Source organism: Meleagris gallopavo, chromosome 13 (assembly GCF_000146605.3).
Source record: "Meleagris gallopavo isolate NT-WF06-2002-E0010 breed Aviagen turkey brand Nicholas breeding stock chromosome 13, Turkey_5.1, whole genome shotgun sequence".
Lineage (NCBI taxonomy): Eukaryota > Metazoa > Chordata > Aves > Galliformes > Phasianidae > Meleagris > Meleagris gallopavo.
The window spans coordinates 5,852,443-5,878,519 of NC_015023.2; positions in this window are offsets into that span (position 1 = coordinate 5,852,443).

Sequence of the window (26,077 nt, forward strand, 5' to 3'; positions counted from 1 at the left end):
AAAAAAAAAAAAGTTGCAGACTCTATTATACAAATTTTTTTGCAGCTTGTCAAACAAAGAGGAAATTAAGAACTAATATTTCATTCATTAAGCCAGGCTCAATTTGTTACACATCTGTTATTTCCTGTATATCCCCCAAGACAGAACTTGAGGGGATATTTATGTTGGATGTTTAGAGGAAATTTTTCACTCTGAGGGTGGTGTGGCACTAGAACATTGCCCAGTGAATCTTTGGATGCTCCATCCCTGAAGGCATTCGAGGTCAGGCTGGATGGGGCCACGGGTAGCCCCCAAATCAGAGGGGTGGAACTGGCTGACTTTAAGATCCCTTTCCAAACCAAGCCAATCTGAGATTCTATGACTCCGCTCACTTTTAGAAAGTGCTGTCAGAGATTGGGTTAGGAAAGGTATCACTGAAATATCTTCTAAGTGAGTGGCATGCACTGTATATTCATTTTCTGTAGACTTCTCCAATAAACCTGGAATTCAACACCAGTGAGTAAAATTCTGCAATGTCCTTGCTTATAGTTGCTACTACCTGCTTACGCACAAGGCATGGCACCCCATATTGCTGTCTGTCACTGCCTGAAATCAAAGACTGACTACTATGCCTCCTCCTGTGGTCATTCCACACAGGGTCAGCAGAGGAACCTATCTGGAGTAGTGTGATGTACAGCCTTGGTGTAGATTGACAAAAGCAAAAAGGGAAAAGCCAAAACCTGGAGTGAAGGTTCTTCTATACAGAACTTAGCACAGACAACATGGTAGCTCAGGCAAAGGAAGGGAGAGCAATACATTATGAAAATACTATGTGAAACATGCACTACACATTATGGAAATTATAAAGACATTAAATCATACATGAACGAAAACAATCAGATGAAATATAAGAGCTAAAGAAAAGGAAGGTATGTTGTTCCTCACTCACTCTAGTTAAGCTCTTGCCTTGAAAATTTAACATTAATGATGATGCTGACTGTAGGAAGTGCTGTATACTGCCAGCTGTTCTGTTCAGCTTCAGTAAGAGGTTAATAAATCAGAAAAGGTCAGATATCAGGGTAAAAAAGCAAAATCTTCCCCTCGTGTATTTTACAAGTCTTCTCCCTTTGGGACAGAAAGTCCTGACTTTCTTGTATATGATGTATTTGAGAACAATTGTAATATAAGTAAGTAAAAGCTGAAAAGAAATTTTTGGGGAAGGACAGAGTATCCAGTAATACTGCGTGATTCTTGAAATACTGAATCATTTTCAGAAATGTCAGTGTATTTCAGGGCTCAAACTGGACTTCCATTGGAAACTTTTCATGTACTTTTAAGAGATATCGAGTAGGTTTGTAATTACTGTTCATATAAACACAAAATAGTCAAAAAGTAAGCCAAGCAGTTCAGCTTTTAGAATCAGTGCTTTCAACCAGCATCGCAACACGTTTATCTCAAAAGGAATACAAAAAGTAAAAATACAGACACATTATAGGTAAATTCAGATGAATTAAAAATGTGTCTCCTTTACCAAAATCTCAGGCATTTCCTATGCAATTTAAAGATGAAGTTCTTTTATTATAATCAAATAAATTAGATAATAATAGTAGATATCATACATACACCAAACAATAGAATTGCAAATATGAGGCAAAAAAATATTGTTAGTGGTAGGGAACACACTTTCTAAATATTGGGAATGCAGATTAATGGTGTTGATTAATTTGTACATATCAATGGCAAATAGAAAACTGTTTTCAAGAAGCTACTAACTAAATTTAAGAAAATTGCTGGCAAGGTGGTGGAGGACAAAATGAACTTGAATCATATCCATCATTAGACATTGATGCGTTCCTCTGAGAGAACCTGATCAGTCTTTTCTGTGTCTTTCACCTTGAGCTATGCTATAAGCTAATTGTAGAATATGCTATCATTTGTCAATGGACAGCTACAATTTTAGAACATAAGAAAATGATTTTTCTTCCTCTCACCACTTGTTTTCTCCTATTGATTTCTTGTTTATTCAAGGAGAATGTATTCACACGATCAAAGCAAATGATTAGGTTTGTAAAATCTCTCTGATTATTGAATTAAAATTCAATTCGGAAGAAGAATGGGGACAATTGGGTCAGCAAGTAATTCAGATTCCAATTCTACAAACACACTCTCTGAAAAAAATTTTGTCTACCTCTTTTTTTTTTTTCCAAAGAAAAATGCTCCTTCAAAATTATGATTTTTGGGAATCCTTTAAGGCAGTCAAGGCTGGTTAAAGCATGTCCACTAGGAATAGTCTAACATGCCTACTTTTTCAACTTCTACATAACTAAATTCACATACAGTTTGAGGAAAAAATACCTACCAGCTGTTTGTTTTTATTAGTAAGAAGAAACAAAAAGGTTATGTTAAGCTTCTTCTGTAGGTTTAACTGTTGCTAGGATTCTGCTACTACTTTGTTCACCCGCCATTGTTAGGTTTTCTCTTCCCAAAGGAGCAAATTACATCAACTATTTGTTTTCATCTGCTTAAGTTTCAGAAGTACAAAATCAACTGACCTTATCTGATTTTTTTACAGTAGAAATGCTTCCTAGCAAGACAAAGAGCTGATGAAAAAAAATGGCCAACTTGTTACTATTTAATATTTAGTAGAATGAAGACAATACTTCTGGAACAGAAAGCTGTCTGCAGATTACTTGATATTTCCTAATATTAAATTAAATCCACTTAATTCTAATACAGAAGAGGGAGACATGGATCAAACTCTTAATTTTTAGATAAAAACAGAACATGTCTGAGTGAGCACACAAGAAAAGGAATTATTTTCTGGTTGATCAGAAAGGAGAAAAGCAAAAATGCCATTTGCTTCACTACAGAGCAAGGGTCTTTACTGAAATAACTGGGAAATTGAATATTTTGAAATTCTTCACAGATGCCTATAAACACTGTAAAGAAAGTTCAAAGAAGTGTGTAGTTACTGCATCAGGAATACAGCCTTGTATAAACCTTTGACTGCATACCTTGGGACAAACTTCACTTTTACACTTACATATGGAATTATATATGAAAAGGAAATACAAATGGAATTTTGTTGAACTTATTTGAGGATAAACTCGGAAATCAAAGCGAAGTGGCCAATTTGCAAAACATCTTTTCTCTCCATATATTTTTGTGAACTATGGGACCTGTCCATTGTATAAGTGGAAATTAGATTGTGTTCCTCAGTAATGAAAACTATGTTCAGTGGAAAAACCAATGAATCTTTTTGTGAGGAAGCTCTGTGTCAGCCTGATCCAATGTCTCTCAAGTTCAATAGAAATGATGAAGATCTTCTGCAATGCATCAGCCAGGAACATATAGCATAGAAACATGGTTTTGTGGCATGAGGGAAAGGAAAATCCTTTTACTGAATAACAGTTCAGAAGAAAAGTCTGCAAGACTCTATAAACTCACTGAGTTCTATTCCCTAACTGTCTTGTTTCTCCTTTCATCATTTATATAGCTCTTTAAAGAAAGACTTACAGGTTCTATGTGACCAGTGCTTATTATGGCTTGATGAAGTTGCTTTGTAAAGGGAGATAAAAAGGAGAGAATAGCAGAGGTTACTGAAATAGCTAAGTGGGCGATTATTTATCTTAGTATCACTAATCTTGCATTTGAAGTCTTCTTCAGAGAAACATTTTACCAATTAGCAACATGGACAGTTACTTAAGCTAATAAAGCAGAAAGCTTGCCCCTGAAAATAAACAAAAGATATCGTGTATATATTGGTCTAAGACATGCCTGGTCTTTACACTCTGCAGAAATTCCCAAAGCAGTCAACTCTTTAGTTGCCACCTCCACAAAAATAACAGTTTTTACTGTTACCCTTTCCTTGGTTATTCTCTGATAAATAATGGATGCTGAAACTTTAAAGACTAAAAGGCAGACAGAATCCTCTTTAACATTATCATTCTCTAGGTCTGTATTTATTAAGAAGCTCTATACCTTCCAAATCTCTGTTGACCCATCTGGGATACTTAGAGGCAGAGAAATAATCTGATAAAGTATAATTTTATCTTCCACCAGTACATAAAATTTTATAGGTATCATATAATAGCATACCTAATAAAATCTACCATAATAAATGGCAAGCACAGACAATGTTGTCACTGACCAAAGGCAAGAACCAACAACTTCCTTTTAAGTTACTGAATAAGTCTATTTATCAGCACAGTCAAGCTGAGCATTCAAGAAAGCTTTATTCAGATGCACATGAAGAAATTTCTCCTATCTTTTTTCATAAAACATATTTTATGACATTTTAATTCTATATAGCATTTTATTTCATTGTCTAGAGCAAGACATGAGAAAGTATTTTTTCTGATCCCAAGGAAATTTTGCATTAAACTTATACCTACTGTTCTATACAACTGTCTACAAGAATATAAAGAATGAAAGGCAATCGAGCACAAAGATATATTTTCAGAAATGTACTTTAAACACCTAAGAAAGCTGAACAGAGAAGATGACAGTAGCTTGTTGGGATCTACATTGGTGGGAGTTCTGTTGTCCCTCAAGCCTGTCCGGGAAACATTTAACAGGTCCACAGGCTATTTACAAGCTGTAAGAGATGAGAATCCCAATACTGTCTTTCTGGCTTTTTATTTTCTGAAACATTTGATCAGTGGAAATTTCCATTCTGATGTTGATCCTTTGTCAAGTAGCTTTTTTTATGTTTCATTTTTGTTTTGTTCCCTCCCTTTTCCCACTGTATAGCTTATTCAACAGAGGACTGTACTTTTTATTATTGAAATTAGAAAAAAAACCACACACAAAATAATCCTTGAAATATTGAATTCTATACTGAAAGTGTGGTAGAGTGATGTCATTTCCTCTCTTGGAATTAATTTACTTTTATTTGTAGCATTAGCATTTGTATATCTACATATTTTCATTTTGTAGAGTCTTTTGCAAGAAAGGCTCAGAAGTTCATTTCTGAGTCAAGATCTATATTAAGATCTTTTAATACATCTTTTTAGGCTCTTTCCATATCAAAATATTTAAGACATTTATTTATGGTCTGATTTCCCGTTCTCATATTTAACTGGAAGAATTACAATTGCTGCATTAACTAAGGATCATGTGAGGAGACTCATAAAAATGGATAGCATGATCATATCTGGAATTTACACAGGACCCTATTGAATAAAGCATATTCTGCTCTTACTGTAATATCATTCTCCAGAGCTTTAAAGTCTTTCAAGTGGAATAAAGATGTTGCTATAATGACAGTGAACGTAATGAGATTAAATGTAGTTGGGAGTCAAGGTAAATGGCCTTACATCAGAAAGAATGTAGTAAAACAGATTTTTATAATGAAGACAAAGGATATTACCAGCACATTTTTGCTACATTTCTTTGGCAAAGTAAGGCCACAGCAGGACATGCCATGCAATACAGATTCTGTGTTCCTTTCAATATTTTACATTTAATAAAACCTGCATGCTATTAGACATCAAAGAATAAGAAGAAATATCTTCAATAAGCATTGAAATCTGTATTAGCAATGTATAACCTCCCTAAAAAACTGAAAATCTGTTTTTAAGGATTTAAAAATAATTTAAGGCATTGCATCAGAAGTGAACTATATTTTGTATGGAATCTAGTCACAGTAAAAAACTCAAGACTCAAACTGAGGTCTGCCCAACAAAGGAAATACATATGGGTCTTCCCTGAGCTGATATATCATTATGCAGACCCTTATTCCAGTAATACAACCCAACTGTTTCTAAAACTCATTTTTACTCTGTTACCTGTAAAATTTCTGAATAAATTTACTAAAAATAATGCGCTATTTGAGAGTCTATCTTTAAACACATGAAAAAAAAAGAGATGATCAAGAGTGTTGTCACAGACAACAAAATCACAGACTGTTGTCATATAACCATAGATATAGCATTCCATGGATGCCATGAACTGCTGATATATAGCCATAGATATAATATTCCATGGGTATAACTATGGATATAATATTACCCCAACCATGTTATTATCTTTAATATTAGCAATGTCTATCTTAAGATGCCATCCTAAACTTGAAATCAGCAATAAAATTTGATGTTTTGGGTACTGCATCCTCCTGATGGATAAGAGTATTTCTAGCAACAGCAAGTTGAATACTGGTAAATTGTCAAAGAAATATTGTTCTATTTCCATAAAAAAGTTAGTAGACATAACTTCCATGAAAATGAATGAGTAGTTGGTTGCTCTGATTTTTTATTTCAGCTATTGAAATCAACAGTTACTGAAGATGAGCTTTTTCAAAAGAAGCAAATGTATTTCAATGAGAATTGGGCATCAAAATCCCCCATTTAGCTTAAAAAACAGAAATTTTAAAATCTGAAATTCTTACAGCATCACATTTCTTAAAGTTTCAGACACAACATATTCCCCAGAAATGCACCAATGGTTGTACATGGAAATTGATTTTCTCTGCATGTGTGTGGCTAGTTAGCTCTGTAGGTCTCTACAAATACATTTGATCACAAAATCACACAGTAAAATCTTTAAAGATTGTAGGTGGATTGCAGCATATGTTAATCAGTTTTGCAGTTTAATGAGCCTAAATATTGTTGCCTATCTGTCTGATTAGAAAGCAAGTATTTTGGTAGACTTCTGCTTAGCTGAAGTAAAAATAGAAACAGTTAATGTTTATGATTTTTGCAGAAGACCTTAATTAATACGTAAAATCATTTGACTGTGAACGGAAAGAAATAAAATAGAGCTTAGCCTTAACAAATTGTAGTCTTATAACACTGCCACAAGTATAGAGGAGCATGAAATGAAAACCTTCCCATTCAGGTAGAACACAGTGAAATATAACCAGCACTTATTAAATAAACATTTTTAAAACCCTGTCTTATGCTGATGGTGTTTTCTATTAGCAAAGTAACCAATTCCAAAACTCTATCATAACAATTCTGTCAGTCAGCAAGACATAGCTGGAAGGTTTGCTAGTTTTTGAGGTGCTGCAAGATACTACAAGAATTTAGCTGTCTATACATGGCACAGGGCAACCTGTATTATGTGGTCCTGCTTGAGCAGCCGAGTTGGACCAAATTTTGCGAATTTGTTCTGCATATTCACTTGAACTGTCCATACAACACTGTTCATGATCTAGCAATCAGTTTCTTGTCCAGCAAACAGTCCACTGTTCAATGTTTTGCTGCATTAGTTTTCTTATTTACGAAATAATAAAACTGAGCTTCATTGCTTGCCACAGCAGGTGTAAACAAAACCAAGGTATTTTGAGAGTAAAAGTGTAGTACAAGCATTGAAGCTCAAACATGTGGACAGAATTGCCAGCTTTTTATATGTAGAGGAGTGAAATGCCCCCAAACAATGGCTTGTTCAACTAGTTATTAATACTATCAGAACAGGCCAACTTCAGCAAAACTAAGTGATTCCCACTTGTGTAGCAGTATGGAAGTCCTGAAGTACCTGTGTCCAAAGCATTTTACTTCAAATGAAATACTAATGTCTAAGAACTCTACGCTGGATGTCTCCTTGTTAAAACTTGGCTCCTGCAGAGACCATCCTCTAGTGAAATTATGTTGTGATCAAGGCAAAACTGAGGAAATGAGATTATAAAAGTCACCCCTACACTTCCAGTCCATGTTGAAATGACATGTAAAGTACGAGCAAGTAATGGAGCCTGAAAAAGATTTTTGCAGCAATGTTTATATATAAGCTTATGTGAAGAACAAAGATTTTATCATTTTTTGTAGAGAGCCCTTACTGTTCCCAGTCTTTCATGACAACTCTTGCAGTTTGAAGCTGTAAATTACCATAGGTGTTAATAAAGAAGGAACAGCACAATTTAGGAATTCAAAGAGAGTCACAAATGAAGATCTATTAAATATTTATGTAACAAAAGCAAAGGAGGGAAATGCTACACTTCTATACACCCCCCCTTCTAACTAAAACAGAGTAGAGCTGTAGCAATAAAATGTCGTTTCTTGAAAACAGGAGATCTAAGGGACAAACCTCTTGGAAAAATTCAACTCTGTAAGAGCACTTTGCATGTGAGAACAACATTTAAGATCAGAACCATGTGCAAGATTTCCTCTGTAAATTGCCTATTTCTTAGTATGGCTCTTGTCACTCCTCCCAGAAAACTCTTCAGAAATTTAATGAAGGAATATAATTGCTGGGAAGATTAGAAGAAGGGCAGATGATGGAGATTGTTTTTTTTTTTATTTATTTCTGGTTGCTTTTCAGATGCCATGGCAATAGTAATCAAATATATATGAAGATTAGATCAGACAGAATGTGAAGCTGGAAGTAACTTTATTTGTATCACTAGCATTTGCCTCTAAGAAAATTTCAGCAAACAAAGCCTGGTATTATTCTGTTCCAACTGCCTAAGTGCTTTAAAACTCTGGCATGTTTTATGTTTTTCTGAGTAGAAAAGAGCAGCAGCAGCAGTCTATTCCATAAGAATTAACATTCTGAGAGCTAAATGTGAGTGTCATTGGGAAACCAGAATGTGGAGTAAGATTTCCCAGTCATCAACTATGTCTTATGAAAAGTTCAAATAAATAAATAAATAAATAAATAAATGCAATGAAGTAGAATAAAGCAGAGAAAGGGTGCTATTCAGCACTTCCTGTGCTGCCTGATGGGAATTCAGAAATAAATGACTCGTGTATGTTTTATTTTTATTTAATCTGGTCAGTATTTGTTTTTTTCTCTATAATCACTACTATCTGTTTTATTGGAAGCTGTGCTTTTAAAAAGCCATAATTTTTTTAAATTGTGGCAATTATCACAAAATAATTAAGAAAGTGCTAAGAAATCCCTCTTCTTCCACTTTGAACAGGAATATTCCAGATCAACTCTGAAGGGTTGTGGTAAGCAAATTTCAAGGAAGATACAAGCAAGTTTAGAAAAGTCACCTGCTGAAAATAATACTGGCATATTTTTTAACAATTTAATACTTTTAGAGCTATATGCTCGAGTTTGCACAAATATTTTCTCCCTACATTTATACTCTTTGTTGGGTAAAGACCTTGCTGGGTATTCAGGTTCAGAGTGTGGTGGTGAATGGAATTACATTCAGCTTGGTGGCTGATCGCATTTGGTGCTCCCCAGGGTTGATTAAGTAATGGGGCCTGTCCTGTTCAACACCTTTACTGACGACCTGGATGACCAGGGGAGATTCAGGTTGGACATTGGGAAATAATTCTTCTCTGAGAAGAGTGGTCAGGTGTTGGAACAGGTTGCCCTGGGAGCTGGTGGAGTCACTGTCCCTGGAGGTGTTCAAGAAACACTTAGATGTTGCACTGAGGGACAAAGATTAGTGGAAAATATTGGTGATAGGTGGATGGTTGGACCGGATGATCTTGGAGATCTTTTCTAACCTTGGAGATTCTATGATTCTACAAATCTCAAACTATGAACAGATTGAAGAGAAACTGGAAGCATAAAGGGAAACTAATATGGTGAGACACAAGTTAAAATTTGAACATGAAGATTGCTTCTATTCAGCACGCTCTCTCTGTATGTCAGATCAGACAAGATCCAGCCTTCCACAGAATAAAGTACTCTCAGAAAATACTTCAGTAAGGTTCAAACAAATCTTCGTAATATGAAAATGAAATGGGGATTTGTAGATCTCACTCTGAACATTTTAATTCCTTCAGCTCTCTTGGATTCCATCTTGGGAACAATTTGACTTTGACTTTGGGCTAGTCAGCCACTGACATGCTTTTGTAATCATTTGCAAGAATCATTTTAGACTTGCTTATAACTGTATTCCTAATGGGAGTTCTTGAATTTACGATCAGAAGTATTCATTTCAAATAAACGGCAGGAACCACACCAACAAAAGACTTGTGTGCTTTGGAGCGCTTTGTACTGTAGTTTAAAGTTTGTTAGAACAATACTACAAAATGAAATGTCAAATCCTAATGGAACCAACATAATCTTCGTGTTCAGATACACCTGAATGAGTTCATTAAAGGTGCAAAGATCTAATGGTCCCATAACTTTCTGGTAAGACCATGGGAGTTTTGCAGTGCCTCTAACATTGGTGGTATTTTACTCAACTCCCAACTGATTGATTTTTGAGATGGCATTTGTAATTATTTGTAGATAAAAATGAGAAGATAGCATTTCAAAAAATGCTGCAGGATATTCCTTAACTATGATTTACCTGTTTTAAATCAAGAGAGAAACTTTTTATTTTCCTTTTCCACCCCCCTGCTTAAAAAGGGAACAAGAATATTATGCTAACTGTAACCTTCTGAATAGGATCAGAAATGTCTTAGTGTAGTCTATTAAAGCAGAAATTACCACATTTAATCATTTATGAAGAAGTAAATACTAAATTTAAAATAACCTGACACCTACCCATTCCTTGAGAATTCAATCTCTTACAACATAGTAGGACGCTATATATGTTTCAGCCGGTTATCCCCATTGGAAGCCAGGTCAGGACTGCTTCTCTTATGTAGCAATTTTGTCTCTGATTTTAGGCACACAGAAGTATTTCAAAGATTTCTCGCAAATGTTCAGCTTATTTCTTGCAGACTCAATACTTCTGTTTAGCTATAGAAAGGCATCAACACTTTCTGAGTCTTATTTCAAACAAGATTTTCTAAGTACAAGAACAGCAGTTATGCCCACATTAAATTTTAAGAAACATCAGGTCAATAAAAGGAAGTTTTGATTAAAATGTACTCATGATTTATTCAGGTTTGTGTATCTGACCTTTCCTCTCATTCCAGAAACTTCTGTTGAATTAAAATGAAATCCTGGCAGCATGGAAATCATACTGATATTTGCTATGCATTTTAGTGATACTGTATTTCACTCAGCCTTTTTATAGCTTAGCTCTCATAATAGCTATTTATATGCTCTCTACCAGGAGGTGTCTTTGTGTGTTGTGGACTGCTCTACTGCTCAGCAGTGTTCTTTGGATGAGTATACAAGTCTGCTGGTCCCTCAAGCCAACTATACTACGTCAAGACAAATAAAGATGACAAAGTAGTACTCAGTCCCATACTTGTTAATTTGTGTGTTACTTTGGAACTATAGAATGAAGCATCAACCAATTTCCAATCTGAGAAATCTCATATTATTTGATTTTATAAAATTAAAAATTCCCACACATTAAAACAGAATGAAGTAATAATCACAAAATGATCTTTCTGACTCATTAATACAGGTTACTACAACACAGTCAATTATTCCATGTTCTGTATAGAAAACATACTGCATTTGTATAATGATATTTCTGTAATTGTGTTATGTTTATTTTTTTCTTTAGATACTTCCTTGGATACCAATCCCACATTAATTATTCAGGCAGGGTCAAATAAAAAGAAAATGGGACACAGGCTGAAGTGCAAGATGGGAATTCTTGTTTTCCATCATCTGCAGTTCTTTAAGTTCTGCCTCTGTTGCATGATATGTAGACATGGTCATTGTTATTTCAGCAGCCATACGATCCAAGAGAAGTGCAGAAGGGAACATTATGTGAAATGTTAAAGCAAAATGCTGAGTTACCGTATTTTGAATTTGTTTCTTGTAGAACACCCATACACATTAAGCACAGAAAAAAAATTATTTTCTACTATGAATAAACATCTGCAAGATTGCACAATTCAAGATTGCATGAATTTTGTTACATGAACAATAAACTAGTGGAATAACTTTGAAATCTATGAAGCATCTTAAAATAGAAAACTTAATTACTATTTGCATGATGATTCCATCTGTAAAGCATGAGATAAGCAGGTTGAGGAGAACTAGCATATCCATTGTCTTTCAATAACACCGTAACTTCTCATCTGAGAATTCTAAGTAGTTTTTCTGCCAGGAAGAAGAAATATATTGCTTTATATAGAGAGACTATAGTATGCTAGATATTTAACTTGTTAATACTAAAAGAACCTCACCACTTGTATAACAATATGCACCCAGCTACGCTCTGTGATGAAGAGTAACTGCTCCGGATGTACATCTCACTTGTACAAAAGCTGACACTTAAGGAGTAAACAGCAATTGGTACAGCTAGAAAACATCTCAGAATTCATGTCAACTTACCAAAATATCTGACTAATGTGCACATTGTATTCCCAAAGAAAGGTAATACATCCACTCTTCAGCAAGTCTCCTAACTACGAGACTACCTTGCCTAGGGATCGAAGTCTTTTTTCCCCTCTCTTTCCTCTTGCGGTAGGTATCTGAAAGCACTAGTCACAGACTTTCAAGAAGTGTATGCAGTGATTACTTCTCATCAGCTCTGTTCTAAGCTTATGTATACAGTAACAGCTTTATGGAGCTGAAATATCCTAAATTTTCTACTGTTATGCTGCTCTGAATTCACTATTCCCTGCTGATCACGTGTAGAAGTCAGAGAAACCTTTTTAGTTATCTGTTTTCTACACAAAGATTTTTAAAATTATTTTTGGTACTACTTCTGTACTTTCAATAGCTTACAACGCTTTCCCTACATTCTGATTTTTAACCACTTCCTTAATTATGCTGTCCCCATTGAGGCGAAAAAGAAAACAAAACTAACTGGTTAAAAAGAAAGTTAAAATCCATGATGTGGAGGAAAGCACCTTTTCCTAAGAAAATTCATGAGCAATCATTAAAAAACAAGTAACAAATAGGGCTGATTTCTTTCTCAGAAGCTACGAAAGCAAAAGTAAACTCTGTAGTATAGAGTTCCCACTGCCACAATAGTTGATTTTATCACCAGTAAGTTTTAAGCAATTAATCTTGATTTTTGGTTATACAGCACGAATCAATTCTGCAGTTGGAGAGGGCAATGCTGAGGATGGCGGTACCAACATCTGAAACTGTACCTGCAGCTTGTCAAAAAATCACTTTAATGCTTCAGAATAATAATGTTTGCAAAAGTAAGTACTGTTGAGGCTTTATGAAGACAAAAGTGAGGTGCTTCAGGAAGAAGACTTTTTGTTCAGCCTCAGTATTAACACTTCAGGCTTTTAGCAAGTTAGAAGTTTCTATAATTATTTTTCTTTGAGCAACCTAAGAGCATAAACATTTTAAAATAAGCAATACATTTACAAGCATTTTCTCCATGACAGCATGGGTATTTTAACCTTAAATATTTCAATCAGAAGGAAACAAAGGAGGCCCCCTACAGCTTTGACAACAAAGAATCTTAAATCCTCTCTCCTTGCTATTTTATCATTGATCAACAGACCTAAATGCCATGCATCCATCAAACTGCAAGATTTGATTGCAAAAGCTGTCTTAGCTGGAGGAGCTTCTCTCAAGTTTTACGCTCCTAAAAATATCACAGTAGAGGAAATCCTAACCCTACGTACATCAGCCTATGTCAGATGAACAGAGATCCTGAATGAGGTTTGCTTTAGCATTCTTTGTCCATCACTTGTGATTAGAACAACAGTTTGCTTCGAGGCAAAGAGAAGAAATCTCCTTGGACCTCTTTTTCTGTTAATTATGAAATCAGCTATTGACTTAACTATCCTGATCTGCAGTCTAATTCAACTGCAGTCTCCTATGCTGATTGATAATTATTTATCGTATTATATTCTACAAACAAATCTCCTGGGTTCCAAATCCAATTATCAGTGAACCTAAGTGGAGGGGAAAAAAAAGGGGGAAGAGAGCAAAGAGGGTTTATCTCAATATTTCTTTATAGAGAAGTTCAAAGATACAATTCTGTAAACCCAAAGAACTGCTATATGTAAGAGTGCTTCCCCAATGACTCGCCTGTTTATCAGACAGAAGATGACAGAGGTGCTGAAGAATGGCCATTTTCAAACTTAGCCCAGAGACATAAGTGAAAATAACAGAGAGGAAAATACAAGCGCAAATTGCAAAGATTATTGCAGGTTGTCCTCTTCTACTTCATATTTCTGTTTGAGTTATCATTACAGCCCAGCTCAAAAAAAAGATTTTTAAGAGCACTAAATATGCTTACGAAAATGCCTTATTTTATTATGATAAAGTTAATCATATATGTATGTGTATGCAAAACTGAAACCTAGTTGATAATATATACTATCTATTCTGATAGTTTCCTTTATGAAAATCATTTAACTTGTCACTCTTCTCACTGGATAAATAGTAGATAAAAACAATAATTTTATTTGTCAAAGTCTGTCATTTTGATTCATATTCTTCCCAGTAATGTTGCCTATCATAAATAATTTAAAAGCTTATATATATTCCAGAGAAAGATACAAACGCTAGTAATAAGACACAAAAAGAAACACTTTAAGTCATATTCTAAACTATATTTAAGAAGTAAGGCAAGATTATCAAAGGTAGCAGACTTCACGTAGTTTAGGCAGAAGAACTAGGACAGAAAAAATGGAGAGCAGCAAATCACAGCTTTTCCAGCTAGCAAGAAAACATTCTGCTACTTTCAGAACGTCCTGCACATGATGGAAAAGCCCTATCAAGTGTCCCAAGGGGGATTACAGTTTTGCTTCAAACTGCTCCCAATAATAAATAAGGTCAAATGTCCTTTACCATTTGTGCATCTGTAAGCATACTGGCAGGGTTGAAATGGCAGTGAATAAGCCATTTCTTCTACTGTTCTTTATAGAAAGACAGAACTTCAGTCAAACAGTTTACAAGGATTTAGAAGAATTCTTCCAAATCTAAAAATATCTTTAAACACAACCTGATCAATTTGGAGAAATCACCTATAAGGCAACGAATGTCTGCAGTTTTAAAAGCCTTAATCATCTTCAGTAAGAGATTTTCATTCCTAGATAAAATGAATAGCTTGTCCTTAGACCTACCAGCTGAGCTACATAATACATAATAGATTTCCTTTTATACTGTTTTTCTATCTTGACTCTTAAATCTTCTAAACAGGAAAGTTCCTTTTGATATGAATGATGGATATTTGGACAAAGCTCAGCAGGTTGCTGTCCATTAAATTTTGCATTTTTTGTTTCTGTGACAGTACAGTTGTAAGGACAGTATACAAAGCAAACTTGAGTGCAGGCATCATTTTACACTCATACTTGGCACCTACTCTTATTATTCTTCCCTCACTATAACATTCCATAACTGTTTTGCTCCTCTGCAGCATATCTGTGAGATTATTCATAACATTTTCATTTAAAGTCTTCCCAGATAAGAACAGTGAATCATAATTTGAGAGATTCTTTCATTAATTTGCTTTAAATTAATGTTTTATGTAAATGACTCAGAAAAAGGAATATTATCCAAAATTATATTACACCCTTTGAAAAAGAATTATTATCAATTTTCTTTCAAGAATATTACTTACTGCAAAGTTGTCTTCTTTGAAGACACATAAACTATTTATCTGTTTTTTGCTTGTAGGGATAATTAATTCAGTTGTTTAGAAAAAGCTTTTCACATCTGTAAGAAGGATATTCAATTCTTTGTTGTTTTTCCATTTTGATTATATTAAATAACTTTTTTCCCTCACATTATGATACCTAACTTTATTTCCAGAACCAATGTATTTGAAAGCAATGAAATCAACAGACATTCCTTTCAATGAGATGAATTTATAAAGCTTTTTCAACATACTAGATGAATCTGTTTGATTGCCTCAATGTTCTTTAATTCAGTAAGAGATAATAGTAGTAGCATTTTCTCATTAAATTAGTCCTTGAGCTACTACTTTGTCAGTTTTGAATATTTCAAGTGTAAAAAGGGATAGATTTGGTTGTTGATATTTATGCAAGAGTAAAATATCTTTATTTGTAAAAGAAAAATCTTAATTAGCATAAATTTAACTTTTACCAAAGCTTCTCTAATACTCAAAGAAATTCCTTTATACAGATGACAGCAAGGCAGCTGAAAGACCAAAGTCATAAACATCTGTTTATAAAGATTAATGTTTTGCAGTGCATTGAGAAATTTGGTTGCTGGTGTTGCATTGAGATACTATCATTAGTAAGAAAAAATGCATTCCATTACCCTTCTAAGCATGAGAGGGTATAAAGGTAGTAAAGCACTACAAGATTAATAAGAGAGTCAGGCAGCTTAATAAGTTGTCCAGAGAGTTTGTGCAGTCTCTGTCTTGGGAAATTTTGAAGACCCAGCTGGATAAAGACCCAAAAAACCTCATCTCAGTTTCACATATCCAGCAGTGCTTTGAGCAAAAGATTGGACTCAAGCTTATCTGAAGTCTCCTTCTATCTGAAATCTTGTTGTTCTATGAAAACTCTTCATTTTCTTGTTTTTATATTTTAACAGTATTTTTCACAGAACTTTATCTACTAGTTAAATAAAATGGTGTCTTTAAATTATTAGAAGAATTTGCCCTTTGTTCCTTTGATGCTATAGTCTACTGCATATCTATGTACAGTACATAGATATGTACTATCTATGACACAGTACATAGCTCTACAGTAGTTGACATCAATCTTTGATGTAGACACCTATGATCTCAAACTGCTCTGTCCTTTTTCTGATTACCACTGCCATTCCTTTAACACCAAACTTCAGTTAATTAACTTATTATCACTAGTCTGCAGTCAGCAAAATCTGTTTAAGTTTTTAAGGTCTCAAAATTGTAAACGATTGAAAAACATTGCTCCAGAGAATTCCAGAAAAAAAAAAAAAGAAATTATCATCTTTGGTGAGCAGCCAATTACAGACAAACTCTTAAGTCAAATTCCAGCTGTCTTTCGACATGTGAAATGAAGACACCGATCTTCTTCCAAACAAGTCATACAGTCTTCTGCAGCTAGACCATTATCCAGAGAGAGACAGGTTTATCAAAATTCTCCCTTGATGGGCTTGTCTTGGAGAAATTAGGATCAATTCTGTTGCAGTTGGATAAGTCTTTTTAAGTAAAGACTCTTTTATCACAAAATCTTAATTTTATGTTTTACAAGAAGCATTAAGTCTTACGGGCATACAGTTAGCCTAGAAAAGTGTTTATATAGAATTATAATTGAAAAAATTACTGATTAATGTTAGTTTGGAGAATTTCATTTAATCATCACTAGTTATACTCTGAGATCGCTTCCAAATTTTTGTCAATGAAATTATCAAAGGTCATTTGCAGCAGATTATCTGTGCTTGGATAATTCTTTTTTCCCTGGGAACCTAAACATGATTTGATAGATTCCTAATAGGGCTGGAAGGGACCTCAAGAGGTCATTTCATCCATCCTCTGTCCTAGGGCAAGATCAAACATATTAATCTTGACAGATGTTTGTCTAGACTGTCTTTTTAAAAACTTCCAACTATGAGGATTGTAAAACCTCCCCAGGCTATCTATTCCAATGCACCACTATTATTACCTTTAAAAGGTTTTTCCAGTAACTAATCTGAATGTCCTTGCTGCAATACAAAGATAACACTGCCTTCTGAATTACCACTGATATAGAAAATAAATTATTTCCTTTCTTTTACAGCCATTTTTTCAGAAGACAGATCAGAGATCCAGAAAATGCAACTAAAAGTAAGGGCTACCCAAGACAGAACAATAAGAGATTTAAACATGTAAAAGTTTTTCAATGATCCAAACTTTTTTATTTAACACTCAGGAACTAAAACTGCAGGTAAGCAGCACACTAAAAATACTTTTTCCTGGTTAATTATCTGTTGATACATTTCATGGCAATACTTTTGATAACTCATACTAAACTTACAGTCCTTTGATGCAAATTGCTACAAAGCCATTTGTTCCCTTTTTATATTCCTGTCTAATCATAATACCTTGAATATATACTGGACCACATACTTTTTTCTTCCAGACAATATTTGTGCCTACTGTCTATAAACATCCTTCATGCAACAAACATCTACTCAGTGGCTTAATGCCTTGCACTTATTGAGGAAGGTTGAACCAAGATATCTTTAGGTTGCTCAGAAGTTTCTCCTTAAATTATTCTAGAAATATCCTTTTTTGGATCCTCCTTTATTTAATATGTTGGTAATATCTGATGACATCAACACGATTGTTACTTGATTATCTACCTAAAAGCCACGCAGGCAATTGTTAATTCCTTGCTGACACGGGCTCACTCCCTTTGAAGTAAATGGCAGAGAAATCAGGAACTTGACTTTTAAATATCCAAAGTTACATCTCTGAAGTAACAATCTACTGCAAAGCTACCTGTTCTTTTCCTTCCAGGAATGTACATAATCCAAGACAGAACAGATACTTACTGTAATCGATTACATTGAAAACCTTCAATTTTTTCAACAGACTGGTTCCAGAAAGGTATGACGAGAGTTAAACAGTGAAAGCTAAAAAGAATTGGTTCAGTTTTGTTCTTTGTTTTTCAGAAAGTTTCATAATTAGTGTTGGGGCACAATGGGTGCAGAATTCATTTCTCAGTATCACACTCAAAAGCAAGCTGAATTCCTCTCTGTGCAAAACCAACCTCAAGCTACCTTGACAACAAGATACCAATAACCCTGTAATTTCAATTGTTCACTCTTTTTTTTTTATTTGTACTGCATCTCAGTGAAGTCTCATCTTCCCAGCCCAGTGCCATAGGCTAATAGTCTGTAACAAAACTCACCCTCAAAAAATGTCAGATGTAATGAAAAACAACTTCACAGATGAGAAAGTTGGCCTTCACTAAATCCTAAGGGCCCTAACTCCCAGGTTCTGCAGGTTCTTCCCTTTCATTCTCCAGCTCCATATTAAAAATGTTTGTGAAATTGAAAAATTCCTGCTTCTTTCTACTGAATCACTCATTACCCATCAAAGTATAACAGATTTTCAAAGAATGAAAATTCTATTGCCAGTTGAGGAAAAAAAAAGTCCCCAGCAACAGAACCCAAAAACTGATCACAAGTCTTAATGATCTGCTGAGGAATATTGTACAGAATTAGTAGCAGGAGATGCACATTCAATCTGCCAGCCTAAATGGCTTGCCCTCTTATATGACACTGCTATACAATACTGAAGGAAGTATAAAATACTACAGATCTGATTCTGTAACATTTTGGATTGGTATAAATTAATTCCAAGGCACAAGGCCTTTAATTCTGTAAAGATTTGATGACCATTAGGAACCACAATGAAATAATAAAAATGGAAAGAGAGGTGGGAAAGCTAACAAATGATAAAAGATCACACTCGATTTAATTTTAAGTGTCTACTGTGTGTATTCGGACAGTTTTGGCAACAAATATATAAGCAAATCTTAGTATGTTAAATTAGGAAAAACATGGCTAACATTACAGAGCCTTCCATTAATTTGCTACCACAAGTAACAAAGGCAGTATTTCTACCCATTTGACTCTGAACTTCACCACCAGTAGCCAATAAATAATGTTCAAGTCAGAAACAAATACCCTGATTGAATTCTGATGATTTGACAATCACCAGACATCAATAAATACAAAATGAAGTTAATGCATTGCCTCTAACCAATTTTTAGATGCTAAAGACCACATACAACTAATGCTGATCAGATTCAAACAAGTGTCCTGGAAGCAGAGCTCTTATTTCAGAACTGTCCTGATGTGAAACGGTGCCACTTCTGAGAAGAAAAGAGAAACTACCAACAGTATCACTGTATCTTTCTTAATATATGGGAGTTGCCTCTTTTCTTTGGTATTAACCAATTGGTATAAGTGTTTGATAAAACAATATCACTGTAAAAGTGTATTAGTTTAGAGGTAGTTCTTTATGAAATATCTCATTGATTTAGCCACAGTGTAACACAATCTACCATCTTTATTGAATAAATAATATACCACTGCTACGAATGTGATGATTTTCCATGTTACATTTTCTATTTTGGCAGGTTGTTAAATGTCAAGTCAATGCTTTATGCTGACTTTAGACCTCACCAAAAGACTTTTCAAAGCATTGCAGAGCTAAATCCACTGAATCTCACACATGGAGCAGTGAGTTAATTTTACAAGCCACACAGCATACAGCCAAGATCAGCTTTTGCCACTCTGAATGAAAAAAAAATCCACATGTGCATTTAGAGATTTTAAGAATTTCTTAGAACCTAAAAATAATATTTTCTATTTATAGTTTTTCCATTAATTCAGATTGGAATCAATATTTTTTAAAAGTGGTCAATGAAAAAAAAAAACAAGTCAAGATTCTTAGTCATTTTATTTAAGAAGACAAACGTGAAGCTGGGTGTGAAAGTTTGAAAGTTACCAAAAAAGGTAGTCCCAATTAACTTAATTAAAATAGTAAAATAAATTAAATGGGTGAAAATGTCCTTTGTCCCCTCTACCACCCACTACACACACACACACACACACACACACACACACACACACACACACACACACACACACAGTTTGAAAGAATTAAGACAAATGCCATTTTGTTGTACATCTGTGAATTTTTGTGATGGCTGATCTTTAATTGCAAGTGTTAGGACATTTTATTAGTTCCCAGAACGGATTTCCTGGAAGACTGAGAAGCTGTTGTCTCCTGCCCATGATTAGCCCTGCGTGTTTTATGACACCAGCAGTTAAAGAACAGCAGATCCTTTCTGTCATTATCTTCCCCCATTTAAACTAGGATTGCACTTGTCCACTTGTGCTATACATCCCATATTTTGTCCTATAAATATGTAAAGGACATTTTTGAGTCGTATTTTATGACTGAAAAAGAATTACGGAGAATCAAAATAAGAAAATCTTGATACATAAAAGGTATTAAGGATTCATCAGAATAAAGGTGCTTTTAAGTATTTATAATATGTGTAAACGTCTCTGCTCTCACCTGAAGCAAAATGAGTGGCTTGAGTCTGTAGAGCTCAACACTTTAAATGTTACATAACTCTGAAATCTGACATACGTAAGGCAAGCTAGTCATTTCTGAGCACCTCAAACTTATTTTGGTATTATCCAGGAGCAGAACAATTCTGAAACTGAGTTGTATCTATTTATTTTTGTAAGCTTGTAACTACCTCCAGTAGTATCTCTTTAGACAGTCTTAGGAGCACGGAAAGCCTCCAATAATACGTGCAACAATTTTTGTTAAGAGTAAAAAAATAGATCTCAGAAGGTCATTCTGGGTTTCAAAAGGAGATGATTTAATATATTTTATTAGGAAAGATGTGGGTCTGCCACTGCTGCCTACAGCATTTGAGATGTCATTCAGAAAGGATATAATCGCTCCTAAGTATTTGGAATATTTGGATTTGTGATTAAATACCAAGTCCAAGTTCTTATAGTCTTTTACCCACTACGTATGTACAGAAGTTTCATTTTCATTTCAGTTCAATAAATTATTTTCTGTCTACAATCTAAAAAATAAAATTAAGGAAAAAATCATGCTAATTTGCTCTTGGCTTTTTCCCTGTCTAGCCTAAACACTGAAAATGTCAAGTTTGCTCACTAATTAAACATGTCTGTCTTAGCCTGCACTTGTATCTTTCATCATAATGGTGCAGAGTCCCAGGGAGACATTATATATTCATGTTTTCAAATATAAGATGTAAAAAATACAAATATAAATTTAATGGAGCAATCTCTTAATGAGATAAGCAATTATGGCATGGGAGAAATGAAGGAATTAGCCTCCTGAAAAGTTCTCAGTATTTATGGGCCTGGGGCTTCAGAGTCTGGTTAAAACACATTTTTTGCAATCCTCTAAAAAGAAGACGAATGAAATGTGAGTTATTAGTGGAAGTCAGGGAAAATACGCTTAAAAATGGAGTGCTAAACTGCACAGTGTGCATGAAATTTATAATATAAATCATAAATATGGCATTTTCAAGACTGGGATTGAAATTTAAAGCAAAAGATTTCTTACTGTATTTTGGCTCATCTGCATCCACTTAGAAACCAAACTAGAACAACAAACAAGCAACAAAACAGTAACAAAATCTGCTAACCATAAAGACATATATTAACAATTCAAAACTGCAGCAAAAGAAGCATTTTCTAAAAGTCTAGTTCTAACAATGGCTGAAGCTTCCCGCTGCTCATCCAACTAAGGGCTGTCCTACTGGAATTCTTTTACTGATTAGGGTTTTTTTCTAATTTTTTTGAGAAAAGACAAATTGAACTTTCAGTTTTAGAATAATCAGTAAGGTTCTGTTTTATAAATAAGTCCCAAAAGTTTGGTACTCCAATACAGAACAGAAATTAAGTTTCAGAACCTTGAAAGCAGAGTTATGCAATTGCAAAGTGACATACAGCCAGATTATTAACATCAAGGAAAAACAAATAATTTTGCAAGGAGTCATGAGAGGCAATGCAGGAAACAATTATGTCCCATAATCACATAGACTTTTGGAATTAAGCTTGATTTTGACCTTGTTTATACAGTCTGTTCTACGTGATTTCATAGATGATATATCAAATTTACAGCAGTGAACCACTGGAACATGCTGCCCAGATTGGTGGTGGATGCCCCATCCCTAGACACACAAAAGGCCAAGCTGGATGGGGCTCTGAGAAACCCAGTCGAGCTGTAGGTGTTCCTATTCATCATAGATTAATTGAACCAGAAAACTTTTAAAGCATCCTTCCAACTCAAACAATTCCATGATGATTCTATGAAATTTAAATGGATCTTAGTAGGACTGGAATTATGTGCTTGATTTTAGAAAACTATCAGAAATGGAGACCTATTTTCCTATGCACCAGATAACATACAGACCAAGAAGTCACCACTTTTGCCTTGTTTGCTATGTTAGAGGGACAATGATGTAAACACTTCACGAGAACTATTTACAGTGGAAAAGTAATTCTGAATTAATTAGCAGGATATTTAATTGAACCATATAGGCAGAAGAATAAATACCTCTTTGGTTGTATTCCCTGGGGTTTCCTGACAGTTCATTAATGCAAAAGTGCAATCTGCAAGGAGATACAATACATTCTGTTTCAGTATCTTGTCATATCAACTGCTTCTGCTTTGGTAAATAGAAAATTAACTGCATTTTTCTAAACACGTAGCTAAATGTGGAAGCTGCTAAAATAATCCCTTCCAACACAACAAAGCTTTTGTTGATTAATTCCATTGAAAATGAAGAAAATCCATTTCAGAAATCACCAAAATTCCATTTTCAGAAAGAATATGTGCAGTTAGAGGATTGCATTTCAATGCAAGTTATTGGGACAACAGCTCCTAAAACACGCGTGCTTTTCAAGAGCATATGTTCGTGTTTTCCCCTCAGCCTTTCAAAAATATTTACCTTTTGAAAAAAAATTCAGAATGCTTACTTACGCTGGAAGAGAATTCAGTAGTCCTGAGATTTTTTTTTTCATTTATGCTACCACTGAATGAAATGAAACTCCAAATGAAGCAACCAAACAATGGTAATGGTACTATTGCTCCTCCAACCATCAACAAAATCTACTCTACCATTTTATCCTATAATATGGATTCCTCAGATTCCACTGGAAAACAAAACAAAACCACCACCCACATTAGCAGAAGGTTTGCAAAACTGGCAGGAACACTAGCTTGTTCTATGCGTTCAAGTACAGGTCTGTTTTAAAGTAATATCGAACTCATCACTAATTTCTTGGGTCATGATTTCACCTACCAGATCTTATGAATGTTCCCTCTGCACAAAATAAATGTTTCCCCCTGAAGCATGCAGGCATATATACCCGTATAACTATGTTCAAGTAGTTCCAGGTAACTAGAGTTTTCAGGTCAAATATATTCTTCAATCTTTCCTACAATCTGCATCTCTGGCAACAGTTGCACAGCCAACACAAACACATAAAGACAAGATTTTTTTTGATAAGCACACAATTTAAAAGTGAAAAATAAATTAATAGCAAAGAGTCAAAAAAAAGGAAGTGAACACGATAAAGAATGGCAGAGTTCCCACTCCTCTCTAAACAGAGATTATTGGTTTAAACAAGCAAAATGGATATGACAGAGAGATTGAGGGTTCACCACAAATGTGTTTTTAACAGCCTGCAAAGTGGACACATATTTCTCATTTATAGATAGTCGAAGCAATTTTTATTTGAAATTTGAACTGTACTGTTTAAATGCTTTTGATAAATTGCATTTGAAACATGATTCTTTTAGTTTCATACTAAAAGAAATTAAAATAGGCATTCAAGAGTAGTAGCTGAAATCTTATTGAAAATGTAATGACTTTTTAGGCAAAGCTAGGTCCACTGTCTGCACCGTACTTGCCAAAAATTCTCCCTTTGGAAACTACATACGTTCTGACCAGGAATAAAATATTTGGCATACAACATATGATGTGTGTATCATAGTAGTTTTTTCAGTAGAGCTCTTCTAAGTTGGATTATTGCTAAGAATTAATCCATGAACACCATCATCATCTTCAATAACACTTTTTCATCCAAGAAAAACTATTCAATTTTTCCCTCTTTTCCCTTCTATAAATCTCCTTCACTTGGTCTAATGAAGAATCACCTATCCTCAGCACAGCACCAGATAGTAATTTTACATTTTTCCAAATCACCTCATATTTATTCTACAATTCTCTCCAGTTTTGCTCCTGTAGATTCACTGATGGTTTCTGATTGTGATAATTAAACAACTCCTTAAACTCTGTTTCTGACAGTAGCCTCATCTTCACTGCCTTCTTCATAAACTCACACTTAATTTTTCCTCCCAAACTGAGCATCTCCGAGATCAGCAAGGCTGTTGTCCAAATTCTCACAGTGCTTTAATCGTGGTCATGTGGTTAGCCATTCAAGCTACCCTTTCAGAGCTCTACCTATTCAGTTCATCTTCTTTTAAATCCTTTCCAGAGTGGCTTACCTCATGCTGACATGCAACACTAAAGAAACTGTTCAGTAATTCATACATTCCTTCCAGCCACCCTTCTTTTGTACTATGTCAATCTCACACAATTGCTAGGTCACTGTCCAGTTTCTCACCCTGCATCCAAATTCATTCTGAGTTCTGCAAGCATATCATTCATATCTGAAAGGATTATTTTTGACACCTTCAGTGGGAGATGTTACTTCAGATTTTCGTGGAGATGATTTTCTTTCACCTACACAATGAATATTATTTAACAATGTTTTATGCCCTTCAAACTATTTTTCCTCGCATGAATCACATGCTTGTCTTCTCTCAGGACTTCTCTAGTTTCTGATTTAATAACCTTGGCTGGCAGTGAAAAATCTCCCATCAATAATATTCTTCAGACATCTCTCCTGAAATATTACTTCTAATTCTATCCTGCTCTCTTGATTTCGTATGTTCAATTCCAAGTTTATTTAGTTTTTTCTTTGGACTTCATTTCCGTCCCTGATAATCAGAATCACTTTGAGAATCATCATCTTTCTTGATCCAGTTCCTCACTGCCTACGTTCTCAGCTATGCCTATGAGGGTTACCGTAGCAACTTAACACTAAGCTCTTGCCCCTCTTTAGCATCAGCAGTGCTCAGAAATTAATACTGGCATCAGCTGTATCTGTTCTGATAGCAATTCAGTAAAATTTCAGTGAAGCTTGGACTCCCTCATTTTCAATTCAAAATACATAGTACGTATGTTGGTCCAAAAGTTATGCCTCCTTTTAATTTTTATGGAAACTACAGCAGACACAAAGAGCAGAACAACACTGTTTAATAGAGCACATTCTCAGCTAGAAAACACTATTTTTTCAACACAGTCACCACCATTAACTATGCATTTTTGCTAGCAATGAACAAGAGCCGCTGCACTTGTACATGTACACTTGTAACATGCTGCACTTGTAAAGATTTGCACCAGAGGAGGTGACCCACTGTTGCCACTGCTGAAACGCAGCACCCACTGCCTCACTGTGCTCACATTCAGTGTTTGGTGTCTACAAACATTCAGCAAGCATTGATGAATGTCAGTGGGTGCCATTTTTTCCACATGGGAGAACTCTGTGACACACCTTTGCTTCATAGGCACTCTCATGTCAGACACCATTCTGTCAGACTGCCCCTCGGCTGCCATCTCACGCAGCAACAAAATGTAATGGGGTACTGGTGGGAAAGTTCAACCTTTACTGCCTTAACACCAACATCTGCTTCTGATGTTCTGATGTAATAAAATAGGAGGCATTACTTACAGAACTGCCCTCGTAGTTGGATAATCTCCAGACATGCTTGTTTAAAGAAGCAATAGTGATTTAGTATTGACAAGATAAAAGTTTTATAGTATTCTATTGCTACAATAAACCCGTAAGCATTAAA